General features: G+C 32.4%; 1 protein-coding gene across 1 annotated transcript in view; it reads left to right on the top strand.

The window, feature by feature from the left end:
* ADGRL3 (adhesion G protein-coupled receptor L3) overlaps window positions 1-6,000 on the top strand; it is a 517,257-nt gene that overhangs the window by 489,153 nt on the left and 22,104 nt on the right. The window lies entirely within an intron of this gene.

The following is a 6,000-nucleotide window of genomic DNA, read 5'->3' on the forward strand; positions in this document are numbered from 1 at the left end:
ATGTGCCTAGAGCTTCATTTAGACTTTTAAAATGAAGTTTCCTTAATCTACTATTTTGTTTGTGGTTGATTTTTTAAATTCTTCTTTGTCTCTCTGTCTCCCTCTCTTTCCCTCCTTCCCTCCCTCATATTCAGTGTATGTGTGTGTTGTGGGGGGCATGATTAGAATTAAATGGACTCCAGTCTAAATGAGTAGATGCTACGTTTGTGTAGAGCTAGAGGACACTACAGACGTTGCTGGGGAATACTCAGGGTATAGTTTTATCTGGAAAGGTGGCATTGTATGAGTCTATTCCAGTCTCAGGGTCCTAACAAAGATATTTTTGATACATGTATCGAGTGTATATTAAGGATACGTATATTGAGTACAACATTGGTTTTTTCCTTATCCCCAAACTAGGATTATTAGTTGTTTTAAACCTGTTTCTGTTAGCTTTTTGTTACATTAAATGCTACTTAGAAACAAATAATTAACAATCATGGCTTATGATTCAGAAAAATTTAGATCCTGGTGCTCTTAATTACTTTTACTCAATTAATTTGCATCTTATTTACATAAAAGAAGCTAGGACAAATAGTGTCCACGTTGAACTTGATACAGGGACCCATGTTATATGTCATTTTAATATGTTATTTGGGACAATGATATCACAACCATAACCTAATATTGATACTAAATTTTCTATATCACTTCTGCCTGAGTAGGAAGATGAGTGCAATTATTCCTCCAAATATGAAGAAAGTACATTAAAACAATTACTTTCTGTATTTTGTTCCCTTATTAATCCATTTTTATTTGGTAGATTTCTATTTACATAATACCATCTAAATATTCTTCTCTTTTTCAACTTTAGTTCTAATGGTTAGTTTGTGAAAATTTATTTAAATGTGAATAGTCTAACTTATGACATACTCTCTAAATCATAAAATACAAATTACTTACAAATGCCTTCAAAGTTTAGGAACTAATTTGCTTTCATAGTGACAGATTTTGTTTATTGTCTAATCCCACAGATGGAAAATTTACAGTATGTTCCTAGAAAGAAAGATACCCTTATGAATAGGAGTTATTTTTAGAAGTATTTTGCATCTAATAGATCAATTGTTGTTTAAACAAAAGATGAGGTCATATATTTTAATGATGTACTGTTCATTTGTCCATTGTGAAGATGGTTAAGGTATGCAAAATATTATGTTTTCTAGCATTATGATCTAAAATTATGTAAGGACTGTAAGGTATGTGACTTTACTAAAAACTGTTTTAAATGGACATGTTTTCGTGACCTTGATTTTAAGGTCAATTCACATAAAACATTCTGTACCCTTTTTAGTTCCTTCTCAAGAATTTCATCAACTTGGAATATGTAATATGTGGATGACTGGGTCAATTTGAAGTATATTTAAAGGAAATAATAATATTTTGTATTGACTGATCATATATTTAAATCTGGTTTTAGAATCTTTAGTTTACAAGTATTTCTTTAAGGTATCCTTGAAGAATAGTATAAAATTTTTTGTAACACTCAATAAGTTACCCTAATGTTGGCATCAGAGAAGTTTTACATTGAATTTATGATTTGAGGTGTGTCCAGCCAGTGATCTTTTCCTTCAGGATATATTTTCTTCCTTTTACTCAGTGACTTTAATGGTATTAGACATCAGAGTGATCTTCTCGGTTTCCCATATTAATTCCCCAGTCCCCCAAGTCAGAAATTCCAGTTTATTCTCATCTCATTATTTTTTATCTTAGATGCCTGGAGTACTTTAAAATTTAATTTCTTCATATTATATCTCTGAAGATCGTCTTTAACTCCCTTCTTTAATCTCGTCTTATTTCCCAGGGTCCTATCTGCCCTGCATTCAGGCGTGTGTATCATATGTAGGTAGGTGGAATCCAAGATTCACCTTTCCAGATAAAATACTTCAGTCACCTCAGCAACATAATTATTCACCTTTATTTAATCAAAGATTATATTCTTTATTATTAAAATAAAAATTCTAGGCACTGCATCTTTGCATCTTCATATGTTCTAACTTCCCATTCATTCTTAGTTTCTTACCAGCTGCCAAATTTTTGTTAATTTAAACCCCATTTTTCTTTCTATCCAAGTTAGTTTTATTAAATTTCTTATTTTTGTCTTTAGAACAGTTCTGGCCCTTGAAAACTACAAGTTGTCTAAAACTTAGTCCTATGTTTACTTTAGGTTTTCTTTCCTACTCACACCACTGCTCAATTCATCAAAAGAATAATTATTTTACAATTCTGTATGTCTTACCATGTATTCTTCCAAAGAGGAATTCATCATTATCATCTTTGGGATCCATTAAGAATAAAACATCAACCATACAGTACAGAACTCTTTTCTCAATGGTTTTTATGTTTTCAAACCATCTTTAATATTCTGTTCTTGAATCAACTTGCTGTATCCTATGTATCAGATTACCTGCCTAGATTTCCCAATGTGATCAACTTGATTACTGTTGTGATTTTATTCCTTAGAATCATGCAAAACCCTGGAAGATTTATTGATGATTTTCAGTTCATGTAATCATTCTTATATATTCTCTTTGGGATTTTGTTATTTGTTCACCTCCTCTCTTTAAAACCTTCCATTACATTTGTCCTTTGAATATGCATATTCATGAAAAGGTTTTGCAAAGGTTCCCTATTCATTTTAAGATATATTTTCCCCTTCTGATTTGTTTGCTACAATACTACTCACTCATATAAATTAGGAATTCCTTGAGGCCAGTACCCGAGGGCCACTTTCTCCATGCCACTGCAGACACAGTTCTAAGGAGGTTTTCAAGAGCATTAATGTGATAGTTGATTATAAAAAGTTTTAAAGAAGGTTAACTCTGATCCAAATTCAAGTTTTTAAAAATGCCACAAGAGGGTTTATTTATTTGTTCATATCTTGAAGTCAGGCCTCAATTCTCCAGTTTCCCCAGGTATATTAGAAATCTCCCCCAACTTTCCAGTAGCTCCAACTTCCCTGTAATGGTAGAAACAGTTTGTAGCTAGAGTAATCTTTTCTACTCATATCTCCTACCCAGAATCTTTGCTGGCCAAACATTGCCCTGAACAAGTTAGATTAAAAACAAGTGCCTCTGAAACTGACAAATTGCTCTGATAGTTCAGTTAATGGTTAAATATTTCCTCTCTTTTTATAGATCTATATAGAAATTGGGATATTTTCTGAAATTAGATTTTATTAGGCTTTATCTCATTGTGAATAATATAATTGCATTTCCCATTTTCTTTTTAATTAGTTGAATTGGCCTCAAATTTCAGCTTAAAATCCAGGTTTGCTAGGTAGCTGCTACCAATATGATGTTGTATGAATTATGACAAGTGCCCCATTCTCCCCACCTTAGCTGTGGAGTTATTAGAAAAATGTAACCCCTCTTGGTGGCAGTGTTAGCAAAAAGACATTTCTTCTTTTGAAATAATAGCTTGACTAGCAATAGTGGGGTTTTATTTTCCCCTGCCTCCCACCCTCCATCTCATCAACCTCCCACAGAAGCTAATGCAATTTAGATTTTTATAAATGGAGATCTGACTGGTAAAGCTAGATTTAAGCCAAATCTATGTGTTGTATGACTGCAAACTCTTTTATAGATGTCCAGCACTTCTTTATTAATGTTAATGGATTCTCTATTCAAAGTTCAGATTCAAAATAACCTACGCATGCATTCTCAGTAAATTTATGTAATCAGTACAATTATGACAGCCTATGACAATCTTTTCATAAATTTTAGTGGTAAATCTTGGTTCTCAGTGGTACAACTACCTACTAAAAGGTTTCACCTGTTAGGGACATTGTTGATACAAAGAAGAAAGGCATCATCAAATACACATTTGCAAATTGTTGACTTACTCATTGTAGTTTTGCATACTAGTTTTGAGAATGAAGTTTCAATCTAGAGACTTTTTGTAAATTGCTATTTTCTCAATGTCTATGCAATAGGGATATAAACAGCACCCTCTTCACAGGGACCTTGAAAGTACTAAGTGAGTTTACATATGTTAATTCCTTACTACAATGCCTGGAACATAAATACTAATTATTATTTCATTTAGAAGTTCACTTATATCATCTAACAAATGAAAACTGACCCTTGTCAGTTCTCTGAGATAATTCTATATTAAAATTCATCATTCACCACTAAAGGTTTTCTATCCTTTTTTTAATAGGTGATGGGAATAAAATGGTTACCTGAATCCCAAGTAAAAGAAATAGTAATTTATCTAAAATGAGGCTACCCTTGAGGCTAACAAAAAGAGATAAACTAATAAAACTGAATTGTCTTTTCTAAATTGGAAATTAAATGCACATTACATCTGCCTAGTTATGCTTTCCACTTTTGATTTGTAACTGTATTTTAGCATTGAATAAATAAAGGTAAAATATTTCTTCTCCTTACCTTAGATAATGATATAAGCAAACACTGTCTTCTCTTTCCTCCAAGCCCTATCCTGCCCTTCAGAAGCTTAGAGAACACTAGTTCAATTCAGACAGCCCTGCTAAATAACCAGTGATGTAGCAGAGCAGGGATGTGACTCATTCCCATTTTAAACTCATGTCTTCTCAGAGCCTGTATTGTCTTTCTCAGGAGGTTGGTCACTGAGGCAGAAGAAACTTCACAATAAATCACCTGTCACCTCATTAATATTCAGGTTACTCAATATATTTTGCTTTTGTGTTTTTAAAGAAAAATGCAAATGAAGAAGTGTTAGTGGTGTTTTACAGCAATGATTTCTGTAAATTAAAGCGTACTAGGGTGAAACCCTCATATGCATTCACTGCGGTTTATTAATGTCAATATATATAATTTGGCTTATATGCATAGAAGATGTCATATTTCTCAATAGACTTGCTGCTTTGAAGGATTATAAAATTGTTTGTAAACATTAACCAGATCTTGCTATAACCAGACATCTATTGGAGAAATTTGCAAAAAGAGTTAAATGATGTGCATAGCTAATAAATCAGAATGGACCTGTATAACAAATTACTTTTTGTTATGAACAAGCATTATGATATTATGAGTACAAATATAAGTATGTATGGCATGGATAAAATTTTTATTTGAGATTCATCATTGCATTTATATCTAGTATTTTGTGGCCTTTACGTTCTTGATTTGTATATAAGGCAACAGTGCTTCCTGGTTAGTTCCTTTCTTTTACACATGTCATCAATAAAGACAAAATCAGAGAATGTACAAGAAATAAGGAAATCTTCTGTGTTCAGAAAATCAGTTTAATAACACAAAAGCAAAATAGGTACAGGTTTTAAAAGTGAAATGCAATATCAAATAGATAATTAAACAATGCTATTAGTATCTTGATTCCTAATTCAAGGAGACCAAATAATTTTCAGAGTGAATTCTCCATTACAAATTGAAATACATTAAATATTGATTTCTAGGCAATCGGGGCAAATGTTCTTGCTATAAATTGTTGGCAGAAACTGAAAAGTAAAACTTTTAAAATGCTTGTCCAGTGAGTACTTCTTATGCTTTGCTTTTAAACTGGTCTCTTTGATGTGAATCCTTTAAATCATAATCATCCAGCTTCTCACAACAATCTATACAATAACAAAAATGGCTATATTTATTATTATTATTATTTCTATTATTTTTATTATAGCTTTTATAGATCCTTTCACAAAGAGAACTCTCTATGTAGAGAGAATTTATTATGGTAATTATCTGACTGCCTTATATATAGTTAGCAGTATCTCTTATCTCTTTATTTTTTTAAAGTATTTATTTATTTTGAGAGAGAGAGAGAATGAGAGCAGGAGGAGGGGCAGAGAGAGAGGGAGAGAGAAAGAATCTTAAGCAGGCTCTGCACTGTCAGCACAGAGTTGAATGTTGGGCACAAAGTCAAGAATTGTGAGATTACAACCCGGGCCAAAATCAAGAGTCAGATGTTTAACCAACTGAGCCACCCAGGGACCCCCCCCACCCCCCATCTTTCCTCTTTATTATA

This window comes from Crocuta crocuta, unplaced genomic scaffold (assembly GCF_008692635.1).
Source record: "Crocuta crocuta isolate KB4526 unplaced genomic scaffold, BGI_CrCroc_1.0 scaffold566, whole genome shotgun sequence".
Lineage (NCBI taxonomy): Eukaryota > Metazoa > Chordata > Mammalia > Carnivora > Hyaenidae > Crocuta > Crocuta crocuta.